Raw genomic sequence first — 23,361 nt, 5'->3', positions numbered from 1 at the left:
ATCCGTCGGAAAAAATCCATGGATTTTGTTATCGGAATGTCTGAACAAAGTCCGACCGTGTGTACGGGGCATAAGAAACAAGTGTCAGAAAAAGGTTTAGATTTTAAGTGGTTAAACTTCCTGCATATTCACACAAAAGTTTTATCCCTTTGATCTAAGACAGAAGAGTTACAATGTTGTTAAAAACTTGGCAGACTGCCAGAGTGAGCAGAGAACTCTCTATACTTGTTACATGAAAGAATCGGGAAACTCTGCAATACAGATCGTCAGGGGGGTTGAATTGAGATCGCGATCTTTTAACTATTAATTGTGCAGCTCTAATTCGAGGTCTGAAGTGCATGCACTGGTGCTGATCTGAGGTCTGAAGTCCATGCATTGGAGCTGATCTGAGGTCTGTAGTGCGTGCATTGGAGCTGATCTGTGGTCTGAAGTCCATGCATTGGGACTGATCTGAGGTCTGAAGTGCCTGCATTGGAGCTGATCTGAGGTCTGAGATGCAAACATTGGTGCTGATCTGAGGTCTGAGATGCAAACATTGGTGCTGATCTGAGGTCTGAGATGCAAACATTGGTGCTGATCTGAGGTCTGAGATGCATGCATTGGGGCTGATCTGAGGTCTGAAGTGCATGCATTGGGACTAATCTGAGGGTACCTGGTGCGGATCCCCTGAGTCAGGCATGTCCAAAGTCCAGCCCGTTTTTTAAAGAGGCCGCCGAGAAAACAGATTCTCCTGTATGTAATCTGTTGGTGCTCGTCCCGCCCCCCTCCATGTCCCATCAGAGGTTGCAGATGGGCATCAATCAGGCTGCACTGATGGCAATGATGACTCTGCATTCCTGGCAATGGGGGTGCTGCATACCTGGCAATGGTAAAACTGCATTCATGGCAGTGGTGGGGTTGCAGATGGGCACTAATTAGGCTGCATTGATGGGCAATGACCCTTATTTTGCTTCACAGTTCTTTATTTAAAATTTTATTTTTTTCCTGAAACTTCCCTCTTAAAGTGAAGGTGCGTGTTATACTCTGATCAATACGGTATATCCAAATAACACGCCCAAGCTCATCTCTTCACCACACACAGCCACAAAGGCAGAAGAATTCTTGTTGGGCAGTGTATTAGTGCTCGGACGGATACACTAATGCCCCATACACACGGTCGGATTTTCCAACGGAAAATGTGTGATAGGACCTTGTTGTCGGAAATTCCGACTGTGTGTACACAAATCCGACGGACAAAGTGCCACGCGTGCTCAGAATAAATAAAGAGATGAAAGCTATTGGCCACTGCCCCGTTTATAGTCCCGACGTACATGTTTTACGTCACCGCATTTAGAACGATCGGATTTTCCGAAACTTTGTGTGACCGTGTGTATGCAAGACAAGTTTGAGCCAACATCCGTCGGAAAAAATCCTAGGATTTTGTTGTTGGAATGTCCGAACAAATTCCGACCGTGTGTACGGGGCATTAGACCAAATTTTAATGGTTAAAAGAATGTCAGGCAAAATGGTCGGCCCTCACCCACGTTCACTTCATCAAATCCGGCCCTCTTTCAAAAACGTTTGGACACCCCTGCCCTAATAATACCACGGTTGCAGACAACAGACCTCACCTCTAGGGATGAGCTCGATGTTGGAGTCGAACAGAGGTTCGACGCCAACATCGGGTGTTCGCCCATTTGCCGAACAGCGAATATTATGGGGCATTTGTGGCAAATTCGAGTGCCGCAGAAAGCCCCATAATGCACTGCAAGATCGCAGTACATTGATGTCTGGTGATTGGCCAAAGCACCTGATTGCTTTGGCCAATCATGGCTCAGGGGGACTAAGTCCACGCCCCACAGTATAAAAGGCTGCTTACATAACGGCCGCGTATAGTGTGTGACTGTGGCTGGAGATAGATTGAGCTAGATTAAGCAGGCAGGTTAGGTAGTTAGTGGCAGTGTATTTAATATATATATATATATATATATATATATATATATATATATATATATATATATATACTCTGCATTTAGTGTAGACTCTATATTCAGTCAGTGCAGGCAGTTTAGTATTAATAACACAGTGTATTGAAGTGGTTAAGGGGAACCCTGCGCCAAAATGTAAAAAAAAAAAAGTTATGGGGGTCCCCCCCAAAATCCATGCCAGACCCTTATCCGAGCAAGCAGCCATGGCAGGCCAGGAAAGGGGGGATGAGCAAGCACCCCCTCCCTCCTTATTCATACCAGGCTGCTTGCCCTCAACATGGGGAGGGTGCTTTGGTGGTTGTGGGGGTCTGCGCGGGCGGTGGTTGTGGGGGTCTGCCCTTGCCCGGTGGTTGTAGGGGTCTGCGGGTGGGGGGCTTATCGGAATCTGGAAGCCCCCTTTAACAGATCTGCCCCCCCCCCCATGTGAATGGGTAGGGGTACATTTTATTCTCTAGGGCAGGGGTCTCAAAGTGGTGGCCTTCCAGCTCTTGCAAAACTACAAGTCCCATCATACCTCTGCCTGTGGGAGTCATGTTTGTAACTGTCAGCCTTGCAATGCCTCATGGGACTTGTAGTTTTGCAACAGCTGGAGGGACGCCAGTTTGAGACCCCTGATCTAGGGTGTCATAAAAAAAACTATATAAATATCTATATATATATAGATATAGATAGATATATCTATCTATATCTATAGATATATCTATCTATATCTATAGATATGTCTATATCTATATCTATATATATATAGTGTTTGGGGGTTCTAAGTAATTTTCTAGCAAAAAAAACAGATTTTAACTTGTAAACACCAAGTGTAAAAAAGAAGCTTGGTCCTTAAGTGGTTAAAACATTTTTTTTGACAAACATAAAACAAATTGCAAAACCCACCATTTTATTCTCAGGGCCTCTGCTAAAAAAATATATATAATGTTGGGGGTTTCTAAGTAAATTTCTACAGATTTTTACTTATTAAAAAAAAAAAGTGTTAAAAAAATGGCCGGGTCTTTTATGTCTTTTCTATCTGCCTGGAGTTCAGCTTTAATGCAGACATGGACAAGTTTTATGAAGTTCTATTGGCCTGATTTGTGCACATCTAAGCTCTCTTTTCTGGCGCTCATTCCATGCAGGAGAATTCGCCTCAGGTTTGTCTGTGATGGAAAATGTGGATCTCGTGGATCAGGGATCACACAGAGGTAATGAGATGTAATATGCCCGAGTTTAATATTTAACCTTTCTATAGGAGAGCGTCACCCATGTTCGAAGTCCCGATGTTTGGAGACATGCGGCAATATACTCTGACATAAAGAAAACGCACATATTCATTATGAGGGTAAATAGAGTTTCTAGGTGTCTGCAAGAATGCCCTTTTTCCGATTCCGGAACCGTTTTTGCAAACACATTTATTACTTATGAAAGGACAGCAAACAGAATAGGGAACAGCACGGGCGGAATGAAAGAATCTGCTATTTACTTTATCTTGTCAACGTCTTTGCTGCGTGTGAAAAATATTATATCCATATGAGGTTTGTTCAAGTGTTATTCCTCCCATCTGCCTGTAGGGAGACACTTGAAGATAACGTGGAGGAAAAATGGGGAGAACACCACTCTCCCATATGGTGGTGGAACTTTAACGGATGTGCGACTGTCACTGAGGTAAGCACACAACAATATGAAGATAAAAAATTAATTTTATTCCAAATACATAAATAACATAAAAATTGACAAATACATCAAGCTGCGTGTGGCATAAGCCAACCCACGATACTTCCTATAAAAGCTTGGAAGGATGCTGGTGCATGGAGTATACTGACGCGTTTCGCAGAGCCATGAACTGCTTCTATGCCCCAGTTGAAGGCCTTTTTGGTTGAAACGTGTCGGTCTAGGCTTATCGCTCCTCCTCATTTGCCCTGAATTTTAACTTGTGATCAGAGTTTTGTTTTGCTGTATGCCGGTTTTTAGATATAAAAAAAACATATTCTTTTGACCTACACTATTGGAAGCATTCCTTTTTTTTTTTGCATACCATCTGGATGAGAGATTGCCCTGCTGTCCAGTTGGGTCTTTGACATTCAAGACCCAGCTTTGGTGTTCCTTCCATCAGAGGTTCGTTTGGTGGCCATCTATAACATCTGTGGGGGTCCTGGATCCTTTGGAGTTCAGTTTCTCTGCCGATATCGGCACCCCTGCCTATATGACTCTTTGGCGCTGACATTTGAGTCCACCTGTTCCGGTAAGAGTATATATACCTCACCCCTTTGTTGGAGAAGCACCACCTTGATGTTTTTCTTGCCGGACAGTGTCAGCATAATTTAACCTTTGCCTTACCATCTTTTCGTGGTTGATGTATAGGCCATCTTCTATAGATTTCCTAATTTATTGGACTTTTTCACATTTGTCCTTTTATACATGTCACCTTTGTATATTTGATCTTTTGCACGGTTTCATTTATATATTAATGTGTATATGTGTTAGCGCCACAACATCCACCATTTGGGCAACTCTACATGCATCAAATGACATAATATTAACTGTATGTGGCCTACAGCATCACAGGAAAGATCAAACCATCATCCGGAAAGCGGTTAACAATTGCGTCCCTAGGGGGGGGCCAGAGGGGGCCCTGACCCCCCCAACATTATACTGTGCCCCACCATGTGCCCCCCCCCCCCCCCCCCCAATAAAAATTTTTTTTTTTTTTTTTTTACAAAAAATCAATGTCTAAGAGGGAGAGAGTCCCCAGTCAGCTCCTGCGGGTGATTCCTCCCCCCTCCCTGACACTGCATAATGCGAGTGCTCACACAACCACGGCCGCCCAATCTGCTCCTTCCCCTGCATCCTCATTGGCAGGGAGAAGAGAGAGTTGCAGGAAGGACTCCACCAGGACTCTCAGTTACTGAAAAAACAGACTGATTTCTCCCATCCTTAGGACAGGAGAACCAGCCTGTAAATTCCAAGAGATGCCAGACCAGCGCTGTCAATAGCAGGGGCAGGACAGCAAGAGGAGGCTGGGGAACCCCACAGTGGCAGAACACCAGGGCCCGGTGGCAAGACAACCTTTGCAACCCTGATAGTTCTCCCACTGCTTTGGATCCTTATATTTTCTTGGTATGCTGGTGACATATATATCTTGTTTTCTGCCACCCTGGGGGACCCCAATACAGTAGGAAGGGAGCTCACTGCAGAACATGTGAAAGGGCCGTTGTGGGGTCGTAGTAAAGGGCCCCAGTATATATTTATATATCTATATATGCATTTTATAGTTGCCCCCCTACTTTTGTCCCTGTCCCCCCATGTGCCCCCCCTAAATATGAAAGCTGGAGACGCCACTGGCGGTTAATACTGTCAGAACCATTGATCTGGTCTGGTGTGCGTCAGATCGTGACCAAGGAAATGAGACAACCATTACCCGGCAGTTACCTTAGTGAAAGGAGATCTCATACGTAGATGTACACCAATCTAGGGTATCCACTCACCCAAGCGTCTGCACTGTTCCTCTCCCCCACTGAAATATGCGTCCTGAGGGGGAGAGGAACGGTGCAGACGCTAGGGTGAGTGAATACCCTAGATTGGTGAACATCTACGTATGAGATCTCCTTTCACTACGGTAACTGCCGGGTGATGGTTGTCTCATTTCCTTGGTCATGATCCGATGCCCACCAGACCAGATAAACGGTTCTAAAACTATTGATCGCTTGCCGGATGATGGTTTGATCTCTCCTGTGATGGTGTAGGCCATATACTGGTAATATTATGTAATTTGATGCATGTAGAGTTGCCAAGAAGAAGCAGTTCATGGCTCTGCAAAACGCGTCAGTTTACTCCATGAACCAGCATCCTTCCAAGCTCTTATAGGATTTAAGTATCGTGGTTGGCTTATGCCACACGCAGCTTGATGTATTTGTACATTTTTATGTTATTTATGTATTTGGAATAAATTGAATTTTTATCATCCTATAGTTGTGTGCTTACCTCAGCGACAGTCGCGCATCCATTCAAGTCCCACCACCATATGGGAGAGTGGTGTTCCCCCCATTTTTCTTCGATGTATCTCACAGGGATGTGGATGTTTCTGACTGCCCCTAGAACTGGTCTTACAGTCTTCTATGCACTTAAAGAGAACCTGTCATTCATTTTAAAGCAGGACTTGTAAAAACCATTACTATTTAACGCCCATTCATAGCATGCATTGTCATAACGTAAGTTGAACGCAAAGTTTGCGCCCATTAATCACTTCAGCCCCGGAAAAAGGTTTTACAAGGGGGTAAATGACCAGGCCATTTTTTTACGATACGGCACTGCGTTACTTTAACTGGCAATTGCGCGGTCGTGCGACGCTGTACCCAAATAAAATTGATGTCCTTTTTTTCCCCACAAATAGAGCTTTCTTTTGTTGGTATTTGATCACCTCTGCGGTTTTTATTTTGTGCGCTAGAAACAAAAAAAGACTGACAATTTTGAAAAAAAAAAAACAATATTTTTTACTTTCTGCTATAAAACACACCCAATAAAATAAACTGTAAAAAAATCCAATTTCTTCATCAATATGTATTCTGCTACATATTTTTGGTAAAAAAAAATCCCAATAAGTGTATATTGATTGGTTTGCGCAAAAGTTATAGCATCTACAAACTAGGGGATAGACTTTTGGCATTTTTATTAGTAATGGCGGCGATCAGCGATTTTCTTTAGCGGGACTGCAGCATTGTGGCGGACGGATCAGACACCTAACTGACAATTTTGACACTTTTTTGGGAACCAATGACATTACTACAGTGATCAGTGCTAAAAATATGCACTGTCACTGTACTAATGACACTGGCAGTGAAGGGGTTAACACCAGGGGGCGATCAAAGTGTGTCCCTAGAGGGTGCTTTCTGTGTAGGGGATGGACTCACTAGATGAACAGAATGATCTGTGTTCCTGATTATCAGGGACACAAGATCACTGTGTTCATCTCTGACAGAACGGCAGTCTGCCTTGTTTACATTGGCAGACCGCCGTTCTATCCATCTGGGGAGCGATCGCAGGTTGCTGGCGTGCATCGCGTCTGCCGGACCCGCTGATTGGCCAGAGGGAGAGCCCACAGTATCTATTGCATAAAATGAAGTACAGGTATATCGTTTTGCACAATAGAGCCGCCCTGCCGCAGTAAATATGCAGTGGGCGGTCTTTAAGTAGTTAAAGCGCACTGCATTAGGGTGGGCTATTTGTTTTGGCAGTGCACCTTAAAGCTGACCTCTGGCCCTCCCTTCAGTCTGGCACAGTTGTACCGGCTCCTCTTCTAAACTGAAATGGCTTCCTCTGATTTCACTGCACACTGTGACTTTCACTCACAATATGCATTAGAAGCTGCACCAAGTCAGAGAGAGCCCGTCTCATTTCCTGGCTGGAGGACATCCAACATCATCTGGCCCTTTTACTCCCCAGGCTGACTGTCCCTGGTCTAGTTCATATCAGCTGAGCCAAGTTAACAATCTGTGGTGGCTGAGTAGTGAAGCGATAATGCTATCTCTTATGGGGCCATACACTTTACAATAGGATTTTATAATCTCCCACGCTGGCAATAAGTTGTAACATGTCAACAGCTTTAGTATGTAGACAAAAATGTGTAGATTGCATTAAGTGAAGACACCAGTGAAGTGAAGTGGAGAGTATTACTGCAGCATAAAAAGACATTGTAGACAACTGTTTTCTTCCAGCCTTGTGGTAACAGTTTGGTGAAGACTCTTATCTGTTTCAGCATTACTGTGCCCCTGTGTACAAAGCCAGATCCATAAAGAGATGGTTTGAGAAGATTGGGTGGAGGAACTCGAGTGACCTTCAGGATCCTGACCTCAACCCTAAAGAACCCCCTTCCCATTTTGGAGATCCCTTTGGGGAAATGTCTCCTTGCAGCAAATTATCTATCTCCATAAAGACATGGTTTGGTGAGTTTGGTGTGGAGGAACTCGAGTGGCCTTGAGAGCCCTGACCTCAACCCTAAAGATCACTTTTGGGATAAATTGGAACAAGTCAGGTCTTCTCAACCAACATTTTCATAAAGACATGGCTGGATGATTCTGGTGTGGAGGAACCCAAGTGGCTTTTAGAGCTCTGGCCTCAACTCTACTGAATACCTTTGCGATAAATTGGAACAAGCCAGGTCTTCTTGACCAACATCTCCATAAAGACATGGCTTGATGACTTTGGTGTGGAGGAACTCAAGTGGCCTTTAGAGCCCTGACCTCGACCACACATAACATCTTTGGGATGAATTGGAATGGGCCAAGTCTTCTAAACCAACATCTCTATAACGACTTGGCTTTATGAGTTTGGTGTGGAGGAACTTGAGTGACCTTCAGAGCCCTGACCTCCACCCTACTGGACACTTGTGAGATGAATTGTAACATGCCAGGTCTTCTCATCTCACATCAGTACCTGACCTCACAAATGTTCTTTGGGCTGAATGAGCACAAATTTCCCCAAACACACTCTAACAGAAAGCAATTCCAGAAGAGTGGAGGATGTTATAGCCGCAAAGGGAAGCCAACTCCATATTAAGCTTAGGAATAGGATGGGCAAGAAGTTCATGAAGATGTGAAGGCCAGGTATCGAATCCAAAAGATTTTCCTTTTTTCATTTAGAGTAGCCATTCTCAACCTTTTTTAGCCAAGAGGAACCCCTAAATTAACTCCCTGGTCTCGAAGTAACACTTTTGTTATGTTCTTGTCACAATGACCACTCTTTGTCATAAATTCCTGAAACTGCTTCAGAGTTGCTGTAGGCCTCTTGGTAGCCTCTCTGACCAGTTTCTTCCTGGCTCCCCTATCCAGTTTGGAGCGACATCCTGATCCAGGGAGGGTTTGTGGTGTACCAAATACCTTCCACTTCTTAATAATTGACTTCACTGTGCTTCTAAGCACTGATATAGCCTTAGACATATTTTTGTATCCATCTCTTGACTTGTGCCTGTCCACAACTTTATCCCAGAGATCCCAGTCACAGTGCCATGCCACCCATAGTTGATTGTTGGTTCAGTTGCACTACCAGGGACTGAAATGCTCCAGGAAAGCTCTTTTCATGATGAGCTAATCAAAATGACCACAGCTGAGTACAGGAACCTCATTGTCACGTTCAACAGACCAGTGGTGACATGATTGGAGCTTTGTGACATGGCGCATTATCCTGCTGGAAGGAGCCATCAGAAGATGGGGACACTGTAGTCATAAAGGGATGGACATGGTCAGCAACAATACTCAGGGAGGCCGTGGGGTTTAAACAATGCTCAATTGGTACTAAGGGGCCCCAAAGTGTGCCAAGAAAATATCCCCCACACCATTACACCCCCACCACCAGCCTGAACCGGTGATACAAGGCAGGATGGATCCATGATTTCATGTTGTTTACACCAAATTCTGACCCCACCATCTGAATGTCGCAGCTGAAATCCAGACTCATCAGACCAGGCAACATTTTTTCAAAACTTTTATTGTCCAATTTTGGTGAGCCAGTACGAAGTGTAGCCTCAGTTTCCTGTTCTTAGCTGATAGGAGTGGCACCCAGTGTAGCCTTCTGCTGCTGTAGCCCATCTGCTTCCAAATTGGATGCGTTGTGCGTTCAGAGATGGTATTCTGCATATCTTGGATGTAACGAGTGGTTATTTGAGTTACTGTTGCCTTTCTATCATCTGGAACCAGTCTGCCCATTCTCCACTGACGTCTGACATCAGCAAGGCATTTTCCGCCACACAACTGCCACTCACTGGATATTTTCTCTTTTTCCCACCATTCTCTGTAAACCCGAGAGATGGTTGTGTGTGAAAATCTCAGTAGATCAGCAGTTTTTGAAATACTCAGACCAGCCCGTCCGGCACCAACAACCATGCCACGTTCAAAGTCACTTAAAGCGTTTGGTAACCCCAAAAAATAACCCCCCACAGATTCTGTTCCTTTAAAGCATGTTATACAGCACAGTGCTTGCGTCTCTCCTCTCTTGTCCCGCTGACGTCAGGGGGGAAATCTCGGCCCCTCCCGCTGCTTCTGCAAGACGGGCAGAAAGGAGACACAGCCGGCTACATGAGCGCCGGGAGCCGTCGTGAAATTACGGTGAAGGAGGTATTTTTTTAATAAAACACAGAGACAGAGGAACACTGTATTAGGATACAGAACAGATTATGTTAATTTCTGAAAGTGGGTTACCAACCACTTTAAATCCCCTTTCTTCCCCATTCTGATGCTCAGTTTGAACTTCAGCAAGTCATCTTCACCATGTCTAGATGCCTAAATGCACTGAGTTGCTGCCATGTGATTGGCTGATTAGCAATTTGTGCTGCCAAGCAATTGAACAGGTGTACCTAATAAAGTGGCCGGTGAGTGTGTATTTTGGGAAGCACAGTGGCTTAGTAGTTGGCACCACTGCCTGTTGGTACTAGGATTGCCAGTTCAAATCCCAACTCTGACAATACTTGCATGGAGTTTGTATGTTCTGCCTGTGTGGGTTTCCTCCGGGTACTTTGGTTTCCTCCCACACTCCAAAGACATGCTGGTAGGTTAATCGGCTTGGTATGTGTATGAATGAGAGTTAGGGACCTTAGATTGTAAGCTCCTTGAGCTTGTACTATATATAGTAATATTATATATTGACATTGTAACATTCTTATTTTTGCTACAAATACACAATGGTGTCTTATGATCTCAATCTTTGGGGTCAGCTCTGATTAATAAATCACGTTTTTTTTTTTACTTCTTTTGTAAGTATGAAGTGGAGGTTTCCTGACCATTGGACTTCATTCTCCGTCGCCTGCAAGGATGTGATGGCGTCTGTTGGTAACTTTCTCATCCGCTCAGATAATTGTAGTTGTATGTGTGCATGAGTGGAATGCCAGGATTGTGTCCATGGTCCACCCCAAGGTGATTGGCCCTTAAAATGCCACGTGACGTTGTCCTAAAGCTGAAGTTTAGATATGGTGACTCTCACATAGTTTCATTGTTCTAGCGGGGACCAATGTATCTATGCATATACTGTACTTGTGGGATCCCTCTAGAACAGTGGTCTCCAAACTGTCGCCCAGGGGCCGGAGGCGGCCTTTTGCTTGGCTGTGTAGTGCTCTTGGGGGCACAGCTACATTCACTGACACCAACAATGGGACACTTTTCCTACCACTGACACCAATGAGAGGACACTATTCCTCCTACTGACCCTGATGTTCCTCCCAATGACACCAACAATGGAGCACAACTCCTTCTATTGACACCAATGATGGGACACTATTAATATCAATGACATCAACGATGGGGGCACAATTCCTCCCATCGACACCAATAATGGGGCACTATTCCTCCCACTGACACCAATGATGGGACACTATTCCTCCCATTGACACCAATGATGGGACACTATTCCTCCCACTGACACCAATGATGGGACACTATTCCTCCCACTGACACCAATGATGGGACACTATTCCTCCCATTGACACCAATGATGGGACACTATTCCTCCCATTGACACCAATGATGGGACACTATTAATATCAATGACATCAACGATGGGGCACAATTCCTCTTAATGACACTAATGGGACATTATTCCTTCCACTGACATCAATGATGGGACACTACACCTTCCAATGCCACCAATGATGGGGCACAATTCTTCCATTGACACCAGTGATGGGACACTAATAATATCAATGACATCAAGGATGGAGCACAATTTCTCCTATTGACACCAAAGATGGGACATTATTAATATCAATAACATCAACCATGGCAGAACAATTCCTCCTAATGACACCAATGATGGGACACTATTCTTTCCATTGACACCAATGATGGGACACTATTAATATCAATTACATCAACAATGGGGGCACAATTCCTCCTACTGACACTAATGGGGCATTATTCCTTTCACTGACACAATGATGGGACACTACTCCTTTCAATGACACCAATGATGGGGCACAATTCCTACCATTAGCAACAACGATGGGACACTATTAATATCAATGATATCAACAATAGGGCACAACTCCTTCTATTGACTCCAACGATGGGGCACTATTTCTCCCACTGTCACCAATGATGGGGCACTATTATCTTCCACTGACACCAATGATGGGGCACTATTTCTCCCACTGACACCAATGATGAGACATTGTTTACTCCCACCGACTGCGAGACATTTTCTATTCCCACTGGTTATAGCCTGGCCCCCCCCCCCCCCCCCCCCAAGGTCTGAAAATCAGAAAATCACTCGGCACAGGCGCCATTCAGAGAATATTGTGCATTTTTCTCAATGAATGCCAAGTGTTCTCTGATTGGACAAAGTGGAGATCATGACATCATCACCCTGCCTCTCCACCTCATCCAATCAGAAAAAGCTGTTCGGTTGCAGCTTTCTGTCAAAATACAAAGTCCCGGCGGGGGGGATTCCTCCATCCACACAGACAAGGTGGCTGGACAGAAACAAAACCCATTGTGTATGGCCAGCTATAGAAAAGAAACTTCCACAAACACACACAGGCCCGTGTCTTTTCCAACTATATCTTCTATGTGACTATAAGTGATCTGTACAGCTTAAAGCGATATTAAACCCAAAAGTAAACAGTCATTATATTGCAGTATACTTATTCTTAGATGTGATGGCTGCATTATTTTTTTTTTTTTTCAGGCTTTCTTTCTTCTGTTTTCACCTGGTGATCCAGCCAGTAAAAGCCTGTTGTTTTTCAATAGAAAAGCTCTCCAGCAGAATGTATCAGTTACAGAGATGAGACAAACCATTTACCACTGACAGGAGTGCTTACAATGGTCAGCTTTTATTTATTTATGTACAACTTAAAGTGTGAGGTGGAGTTTGGCTTCAATTTGTTAGTGTAGCTAAATCTGCTAATATATATATATATATATATATATATATATATATATATATATATATATACCACTCCACTCCCCCCCAGACTGACAATGCTGCTGTCCAAAGGTGTCTTGGTTCCTCCTACATCCAGAGTGGAGGAGCTGTAATACAGGAGGTGTGTTACTGACCAGATCACCAGGTGAAAACAGAGGGGAAGAAAGCCTAATAAAAGAAAACTAATGCAGCCGCCACATCTAATGATTGGTAAGATGCAATACAAATGTTTGGTTTTGTGTTTTATACTGCTTTAACTACTTCATTGCTGCGCTATAGCCGAAAGACAGCTACAACATGGCTCTGTTGTTCCAGGAGGGTGCGCTTTGTGATCGATGTGTCCTTCAGACACAGCTGATCACAGATTGTGGTAAAGGGCCAATCACAGCTGATCACAATGTAAACACACTTGTCGGTTATCAGCAGTACTTTCCTTATGCGCTGTCACATGGCGAGGAGAGGAGAGCCGATACCCGACAAGTGTGACAGGAGACATGTACACAGATAATCAGAGCACTGATCATCGGTGCAGCCTATCAGTGCCCATCAGTGGAGACTATCAGTGCAACCTATCAGTGCCAATCAGTGCAGCCCATCAGTACTGCCTATCAGTGCCGCCTATCAGTGCCCATCAGTGCTGCCCATTAGAGCAGCCTATCAGTGCAGCCTATCAGTGCCCATCAGTGCAGCCTATCAGTGCCGCCTATCAGTGCCCATCAGTGCAGCCTATCAGTGCCAATCAGTGCAGCCTATCAGTGCCTATCAGTGCTGCCCATTAGTGCAGCCTATCAGTGCAGCCCCATCAGTGCAGCCTATCAGTGCCTATCAGTGCTGCCCATTAGTGCAGCCCATCAGTGCAGCCTATCAGTGCAGCCCCATCAGTGCAGCCTATCAGTGCCGCCTATCAGTGCCCATCAGTGCAGCCTATCAGTGCCGCCTATCAGTGCCCATCAGTGCAGCCTATCAGTGCAGCCTATCAGTGCCTATCAGTGCTGCCCATTAGTGCAGCCTATCAGTGCAGCCCCATCAGTGCAGCCCCATCAGTGCCAATCAGTGCAGCCTATCAGTGCCTATCAGTGCTGCCCATTAGTGCAGCCTATCAGTGCAGTCCCATCAGTGCAGCCCATCAGTGCCAATCAGTGCAGCCTATCAGTGCCCATCTGTGCAGCCCCATCAGTGCACATCAGTGCAGCCTATCAGTGCCCATCAGTGAAGGAGAATAATTACGGATTTGCTAAATTTTATTTAAAAAAAAAAGAATTTCCCCCAAAATGTTTTCTTTTGTTTGGCAAAAAAAAATAAACCCAGTGGTGACTAAATACCACTAAAAGAACGCTCTATCTGTGTGATTTTTTTAAAATAAAAATGACATATAAGTACAGTGTAGTATGACCGCGCAATTGTCATTCAAAGTGTGACAGCGCTGAAAACTGAATATTGGCCTGGGCAGTAAGGGGGTAAAACTACCCGGTATAGGTGGTTAAAAGGAAACCCATATTGTGGAAGCTGTGATCAGATTGTATCAATGTACGCTAATCAAGAGGGGGGGGGGGGCGTTTGGGACTTTAAATGAGGCACATTATATGTACCTCTATCCCGGGTACGAGTACGTAAAAAGAGAAAAGGGAATGTGGGACCTTAAATGAGGCAATTGACTTGTGGAGGTGGAGTGGTTGCTAATTACTTATTTGTAACAATAATATAAAACAGATAAAAAAAAGAATTTTCATATATCTGCACATACACATGGCATAAACGTAATAGATACATAGATGTCAACTTGGCAGCAGATGAGAGATAGCAAATATTAATAAAGTATAATAAAAGGTATTTCCTATTGGCAGGCATTGGTAACCCATATACAAAAGAGCCGCTGTAAGATAGATGCACATGAGTGGTTACATACTACTCAATGAATTATGTATAAAATATATTTATGGGCCAGTGAATAGGTAGTGAGCCAGGCTTGACGGAGCACCCTAAACTGGAAACCCGACGCGTTTCATGGCTATCTGCCATTCATCTGGCGTTGGGTACAGAAGTAAACTGTATATACAAATGAATATGTAGTATTAATTAATATGTCCTACCCCTTTAAGGGGAGAAAAGACCTCATGGGGAGAAAGAAATCTATACTCACAGGTCGGCTAAAACACTGTACTTGGCTGGCTTGACTGTACATCTGTCTTACAGCGGCTCTTTTGTATATGGGTTACCAATGCCTGCCAATAGGAAATACCTTGTATTATACTTTATTAATATTTACTATCTCTTATGTGCTGCCAAGTTGACATCTATGTATCTATTACGTTTATGCCATGTGTATGTGCAGATATATGAAAATACTTTTTTTTATCTGTTTTATATTATTGTTACAAATAAATAATGTTTACCAACCACTCTACCTCAATTGCTGCATTTAAAGTCCCACATTCCCTTTTTCTGTATCAATATACGCTTATTGGAAAAAATATGTTGTAGAAGAATAAAATTTGGCCTAAATTGAAGAAGAAAATTTTTTTTTTTTTTTATCGGATATGTTTTATAGCAGAAAGTAAAAAATATTGTTTTTTTTTTTAAATTGTTGCTATTTGTTGGGTTTATAGCGCAAAAAAAAATATAAAAACCACAGAGGTGATCAAATACCACCAAAAGAAAGCTCTATTTGTGGGGAAGAAAGACCTACATTTTAATTTGGGTACACCGAGAAATTGTCAGTTAAAGTAATGCAGTGCCGCATCGCAAAAAAATGGCCTGGTCATGAAGGGGGGTAAATCCTTCGGAGCTGAAGTGGTTAATGAGTAACCCCCCCCCTCCTCCTCTGGGTGATCTATGTACATTCAACAAACTTTGTTGCAGATTCCTACCTTTTGTTATTCTGAAGAAATAGCTGTTTGTTTCTCTGTATCCATGTGGAAAGCGGATGTGAATGGGAGTGAATTTATAATTATCAATCAGCTGCTGCACTTCTCATGAGGAAAGTGGCAAGGTCTGCATCCTTTTCCTTTTGGGAGTTTCTCACCAAAAAATTACATTTTTGTTGCAGGGGATGCCCAAAATCTGACTTTTATCTTAGTGCAGACTTCTGGGAAAATCAGTGAGATCACACAAGCACATGGCATTCCCGTGTCTATAAAGTTAACCTATACAGTGCCTTGAAAAAGTATTCATACCCCTTGAAAGTTTCCAAATTTGTCATGTCACAACCAAACATGTTTATTGGGATTTTATGTGATAGACCAACACAAAGTGGCACATAATGTGAAATGGAAGGAAAATGATAAATGGTTTTCAAACTTTTTACAAATAAATCTGTAAAAAGTGTGGGGTACATTTGTATGGCGCCCCCCGGAGTCAATACTTTGTAGAACCCCCTTTCTCTGCAATTACAGCGGCAAGTCTTTTTGGGGATGTCTCTACCAACTTTGCACATCTAGAGAGGGACATTTTTGCCCATTCTTCTTCTTTGCAAACTATCTCAAGCTCTGTCAGATTGGATGGAGAGCGTCTGTGAACAGCAATTTTCAAGTCTTGCCACAGATTCTCAATTGGATTTAGGTCTGGACTGTGACTGGGCCATTCTAACACATGAATATGCTTTGATCTAAACCATTCCATTGTAGCTCTGGCTGTATGTTTAGGGTCGTTGTCCTGCTGGAAGGTGAATCTCCGCCCCAGTCTCAAGTCTTTTACAGACTCTAACAGGTTTTCTTCTAAGGTTGCCCTGTATTCGGCTCCATCCATCTTCCCATCAACTCTGACCAGCTTCCCTGTCCCTGCTGAAGAAAAGCATCCCCACAACATGATGCTGCCACCACCATGTTTCACGGTGGGGATGGTGTGTTCAGGGTGATGTGCAGTGTTAGTTTTCCACCACAAATAGCGTTTTGCTTTTAGGCCAAAAAGTTCAATTTTGGTCTCATCTGACCAGAGCACCTTCTTCCACATGTTTGTTGTGTCCTCCACATGGCTTCTCACAAACTGCAAATAGGACTTCTTATGACTTTCTTTCACCAATGTCTTTCTTCTTGGCACTCTTCCATAAAGGTCAGATTTGTGGAGAGCACGACTAATAGTTGTCCTGTGGACAGATTCTCCCACCTGAGCTGTGGATCTCTGCAGCTCCTCCAGAGTTACCATGGACCTCTTGGCTGCTTCTCTGATTAATGCTCTCCTTGCCCGGCCGGTCAGTTTAGGTGGACGGCCATGTCTTGGTAGGTTTGCAGTTGTGCCATACTCTTTCCATTTTCAGATGATGGATTGAACAGAGCTCCATGAGATGTTCAAAGCTTGGGATATTTTTTTATAACCAGGAGCTTCCTTTAAACGACAGCATTGCGATTCGCTGCGATTGCAGTATGAGTTATCAAGCAACAATCGCTGTAAAATAGCGGTGCGATTGAGGTGCCATTAAGAAGTAACGGCATCACACAAGCATCCCATGATTTGCCATGATTTGGAATTGCGGCGATTCCACCCACTATTCGGATCCTTCAGGATTGAATGGAGCCTTAGTCTTTCTTTACTGCCATCACTTTTTGTTTCTGTACATTGATCTTTTTTTTTTTTGTTCAACCAGCAGGTTGAACGAAAAAAAAAAGATCACATTTTCCCATCTACACATTTGATGTGGATGGAGGAATCCTCCCCGCTGTGGTGTTGTATTGGGGAGCCTTCCCCGCCATCAGAATACAATGATCAGTGTTGCCGGCTATAGCGGTGCCACTGATCATTCAGGAAAAATCGAATGATTGCTGATTGTACAGAAGTTGATAGATAGACCAGCCTGCCCACACATGGATCGAAATTCGGCCAGTTCAGCAGGGACTGGCTGGATTTCCATTCATGTATCGGCAGGAAAGTTGTACAGAAGTCGATCTATCCATCAGGCTTTTCCCAAACAATCAGTGCTGCCAGCTATAGCCGGCAACACTGATCATTGAACTTCAATCCATGTATGGCCGGCTTTAGGGTGCATGAATGGGCTGCCCTTAAAGTGGTTGTAAACTCTTACATATCCAGTGAATGAACTATTTTCCCAGGTGATACACAGAGATAAAGCAAATCGTCCTACATAAGTTGTACCTGTTTATCTGCAGTCTGCTCTTTTCTACATCCATTCAAAGTCCAGAATTTATAAAGCTTGTCTGAGAGTTCGGAAAAAAGGGGGCTGAGAGCTGAAGTGACACTTTGCAGGCCTCAGTGAGGTGAACTCTGAGAACTGATTGCAGGGAAGAGACCCCGCCGCCCCCTCCACACAGCACACTGAGCTGAAGCTCTCAATCACAGACTGTGTGCTGGAGCTCCCTCCCCTGTCACCATTTTTCTCTTGGTGTCAGGAAAACTTGTCAGAAGTGATTCATGCTGATAGCAGAGGAAGAAAGCAGCAGACAGGAATGACGCTCTGGATTGAGACAAGTGCACACTATAGAGGGATAGAGTGAGGGAAAAAAGTATTTGATCCCCTGCTGATTTTGTACGTTTGCCCACTGACACAGAAACGATCAGTCTATAATTTTAATGGTCGGTTTATTTTAACAGTGAGAGACAGAAAAACAACAAAAATATCCAGAAAAAACGCATTTCAAAAAAGTTATAAATTTATTTGCATTTTAATGAGTGAAATAAGTATTTGATCCCTTATTAATCGGCAAGATTCCTGGCTCCCAGGTGTCTTCTATACAGGTAGTGATCTGAGATTAGGAGCACTCTCTTAAAGTGAGTGCTCCTAATCTCAGCTTGTTACCTGTATAAAAGACACCTGTCCACAGAAGCAATCAATCAGATTCCAATCTCTCCACCATGGCCAAGACCAAAGAGCTGTCCAAGGATGTCAGGGAGAAGATTGTAGACCTACACAAGGCTGGAATGGGCTACAAGATCATCGCCAAGCAGCTTGGTGAGAGGGTGACAACAATTGGTGCGATTATTCGCATATGGAAGAAACACAAAATAACTGTCAATCTCCCTCAGCCTGGGGGTGCATGTAAGATCTCACCTCGTGGAGTTTCAATGATCATGAGAACGGTGAGGAATCAGCCCAGAACTACACGGGAGAATCTTGTCAATGATCTCAAGGCAGTTGGGACCATAGTCACCAAGAATACAATTGGTAACACAATACACTACTATGGTCCCAGCTGCCTTGAGACCATTGACAAGATTCTCCAGTGTAGGAGATTGACAGTTATTTTGTTTTTCTTCCATTTGCAAATAATCGCACCAACTGTTGTCACCCTCTCACCAAGCTACTTGGCGTTGGTCTTGTAGCCCATTCCAGCCTTGTGTAGGTCTACAGTCTTCTCCCTGACATCCTTGGACATCTCTTTGGTCTTGGCCATGGTGGAGAGATTGGAATCTGATCGATTGCTTCCGTGGACAGGTGTCTTTTATACAGGTAGCACGCAAGGTAGACATGTGCGATTAGTTCCATACGAATCGGAAATTCGTATGAATTTTCGTACATTTGTGAGGACTCGAAATACGAATTTTTATGCTTACGAATTTTGTACGAAATACAAAATTTCATTTATGAACTTCGGGTCCAAATTCCGTTACAACAGAATCGAACAAAAATAAGAATGTTCGTTAATTACGATTATCTGTTATGATGAAGTTAAAAACCCCAGGAAGTCAGCACAGCACAGGGATGGTGGGAGCCCCTCATAATGATAAATTCATCATAACGAACATTCGTAATTGTTACGAAAAGTTAACAAACCTAAAATTGGGAACCCCTCATAATGGACACAGCGGGTGTACAGACCCAGGAACTCAGCACAGGGATGGTGGGAACCCCTCATAATGGACACAGTGGGTGTACAGACCCGGGAACTCAGCACAGGGATGGTGGGAACCCCTCATAATGGGCACAGTGGGTGTACAGACCCGGGAACTCAGCACAGGGATGGTGGGAACCCCTCATAATGGACACAACGGGTGTACAGACCCAGGAACTCAGCACAGGGATGGTGGGAACCCCTCATAATGGACACAGTGGGTGTACAGACCCAGGAACTCAGCACAGGGATGGTGGGAACCCCTCATAATGGGCACAGTGGGTGTACAGACCCGGGAACTCAGCACAGGGATGGTGGGAACCCCTCATAATGGACACAACGGGTGTACAGACCCAGGAACTCAGCACAGGGATGGTGGGAACCCCTCATAATGGACACAACGGGTGTACAGACCCAGGAACTCAGCACAGGGATGGTGGGAACCCCTCATAATGGGCACAGTGGGTGTACAGACCTGAGAACTCAGCACAGGGATGGTGGGAACCCCTCATAATGGGCACAGTGGGTGTACAGACTTGAGAACTCAGCACAGGGATGGTGGGAGCCCCCCATAATGATAAATTTATCGTAACTAACATTTGTAATTGTTACGAAAAGTTAACGAACCTAACGAAAATTTGTATTTCATATGAATCCGAATTGAATTTCGGACACAAATTACGAAATACAAATTCATTCCGATGGAAAATGTCCGATCGGAGCGTGTTGTCGGAAATTCCGACCGTGTGTGGGCTCCATCGGACATTTTCCATCGGATTTTCCGACACACAAAGTTTGAGAGCAGGATATAAAATTTTCCGACAACAAAATCCGTTGTTGGAAATTCCGATCGTGTGTACACAAATCGACTGACAAAGTGCCACGCATGCTCAGAATAAATAAAGAGATGAAAGCTATTGGCCACTGCCCCGTTTATAGTCCCGACGTACGTGTTTTACGTCACCGTGTTCAGAACGATCGGATTTTCCGACAACTTTGTGTGACCGTGTGTATGCAAGACAAGTTTGAGCCAACATCCATCGGAAAAAATCCTAGGATTTTGTTGTCGGAATGTCTGAACAAAGTCCGACCGTGTGTACGGGGCATAATACGAAACGGAATGGAACGAAGCGAAACCAATTTATTGACAGCGCACATGTCGAACGCAAGGTCCTCCTGCTCAAGAAAGCACATGTACAGACTCATCTGAAGTTTGCTAATGAACATCTGATTGATTCAGAGGAGAACTGAGTGAATGTTTTGTGATAAGATAAAACCAAAATCGAGTTCTTTGGCAACTCAACTCGCCATGTTCGGAGGAGTAGAAGGAGGAATGCTGCCTATGACCCCAAGAACACCATCCCCACCATCATACATGGAGGTGGAAACATTATGTTTTGGGGGTGTTTTTCTGCTGAGGGGACAGGACAACTTCACTGCGTCAAAGGGATGATGGACGAGGCCCTGTACCGTCAAATCTTGGGTGAGAACCTCCTTCCCTCAGCCAGGGCATTGAAAAATGGGTCATGGATGGGAATTCCAGCATGACAACGACCCAAAACACATGGCCAAGGCAACAATGGAGCGGCTCAAGAAGAAGCACATTAAGGTCCTCTAGTGGCCTAGCCAGTCTCCAGGCCTTAATCCCAACATAGAAAATATGTGGAGGGAGCTGAAGGTTCGCGTTACCAAATGTCGGCCTCGAAAACTTAATGACTTGGAGAGGATCTGCAAAGAGGATTCCCTCCTGAGATGTGTGCAAACCTGGTGGCCAACTACAAGAATCGTCTGACCTCTGTGATTGCCAACAAGGGTTTTGCCACCAAGTACTAAGTCATGTTTTGCGAAGGGGTCAAATACTTATTTCACTCATTAAAATGCAAATCACTTTATAACTTTTTTGAAATGAGTTTTTCTGGATATTTTTGTTGTTGTTCTGTCTCTCACTGTTATAATAAACCGACCATTAAAATTATAGACTGATCGTTTCTTTGTCAGTGGGGCAAATGTACAAAATCAGCAGGGGGGTCAAATACTTTTTCCCCTCACTGTATGCTTTGTTCATATTTCATGTCTGAGGTTTACAACCACTTTAATGCAGCAAGTGCTAAAGAGCATAACATGCGTTTAATGCAACCGCAAATATGTAAATGGGTCCCCTCCGTAGCATTAGATATCCTTCATCTAAATGACATCTGATATGCAGACTATGACGTTGGGACACTCCGTTCACATAAAAAAGTTAATGGTGTATGGCCAGCTAAAGACAATGCAACTGCGTTGTAGCGTTAAACAAAAAAAAAAAAAAAAAAAGGGGTCCGATGCGATTTTCAGCATGTTATATCTAGTATGAATGATGAGAAAATCGGAGGGAAAAAATAGCGCTTTCAGAGTGACCGTCCGATAGTCCGATCGTTAGTAAACAGCTTTAAAGAGCCGATCACAACAGTTCATGTGAAAATATCCGAAGGGACAAACGTGAAAATTCTTCTCGTACGATAACAGAACGAACGATTTTCATGTAATTAGTATGGTATTTGTATCATAAAAATCATGCGACCAAGACCGCGCATGCTCGGAAACGAAAGTACATACATTACAATACAGTAAAAGCTAAAGCCTCGGCGTCAAAACCAGAAACCAACTAATGGTTAGATAACGATCGATCGGTTATCTCATGCAAAAAAGATAAGGAAAAGTCTAAGGGAACGATGAAGGGTTCTGTAGAATAGGTGGAGGGTCTGGGTAGGTGGTACCTTGGTGAGAAGGGACGGTTGAAGCATCCCGGTGAAGTCCTGCGTTGTGCCCGGCTGTCTCCCTGGCACCGCTCTCTCTCTCTCTCTCTCTCTCTGCTTCTCTGTCTTTAGAGTCAGGGGAAGTGTTCCTGTAAGTCCCTCCACCCTGATCGTCCTGCTGCGTCCCTCCTCCTGTGACACAGCCTGGCTGATGGCTTCCCGTGACACGAGCAACGTCTGAGCCCAGAACCATCATGTCATTCACCACAATGAAGGAGATGCTTTGTAACAGGGTTCATATAAAAAAAGGATACTTCTAGGAGACTAAAACCTTTCAGAAACTACCGCAAGGATTGTGTCCTGATTTCATTCGATACTTTTTTATCAATTTAACCGCCTCATTACCGGGCACTGCCATCCCCCTTCCTGCCCAGGACAATTTTCAGCTTTCCGCGCTGTCGCACTTTGAATGACAATTGTGCGGTCATACCACACTGTACCCAAATGAGATTTTTATCATTTTTTTTTTTCACATAGAGCTTTCTTTTGATGGTATTTAATCACCACTGGGGTTTTTTATTTTTTTGCTAAAAAAAACAGAAATAGAACAAAAATGTTGAAAGAAAAAAAAAGTTTTTCTTCATTTCTGTTATAACATTTTGTAAATAAGTAAGTCTTCTCCTTCACTGACAAGCACTGATGAGGTGGCACTAATATGGAGCATTGATGGGCACTGATAGTGATAGGCTGCACTGATGGACACTGATAGGTGGCACTGATATGCAGCACTGATGGGCACTCATAGTGATAGGCTGTACTGATGGGCACTTATAAGTGGTACTGACAGGGGGCACCGATGGGCACTGATAGGTGGCACTGATATGCAGCACTAATTGGCACTCATAGTGATAGGCTGCACTGATGGGCACTTATAAGTGGCTCTGATAGGCTGCACTGATGGGTACTTATAGGTGGCACTGATATGCAGCACTG

The 23,361-nt window shown here is 44.0% G+C and overlaps 1 protein-coding gene across 1 annotated transcript in view; it reads right to left on the bottom strand.

Annotated features, from left to right (window-relative positions):
* Positions 1-23,127, bottom strand: part of GPBAR1 (G protein-coupled bile acid receptor 1) — a 33,270-nt gene extending 10,143 nt beyond the window's left edge. Inside the window, exon 1 of the mRNA XM_073634993.1 lies at positions 22,390-23,127. The gene's annotated coding sequence lies outside the window, so the exon portion shown is untranslated. The remainder of the gene's footprint in view (positions 1-22,389) is intronic.
* Between the last annotated feature and the right edge of the window lie 234 nt (positions 23,128-23,361).

The sequence above is a fragment of the Aquarana catesbeiana genome, linkage group LG06, assembly GCF_042186555.1.
Source record: "Aquarana catesbeiana isolate 2022-GZ linkage group LG06, ASM4218655v1, whole genome shotgun sequence".
NCBI lineage: Eukaryota > Metazoa > Chordata > Amphibia > Anura > Ranidae > Aquarana > Aquarana catesbeiana.
The sequence above is the reverse complement of the archived record's forward strand: the minus strand, read 5'-3'. Positions and strand labels throughout refer to the sequence as shown.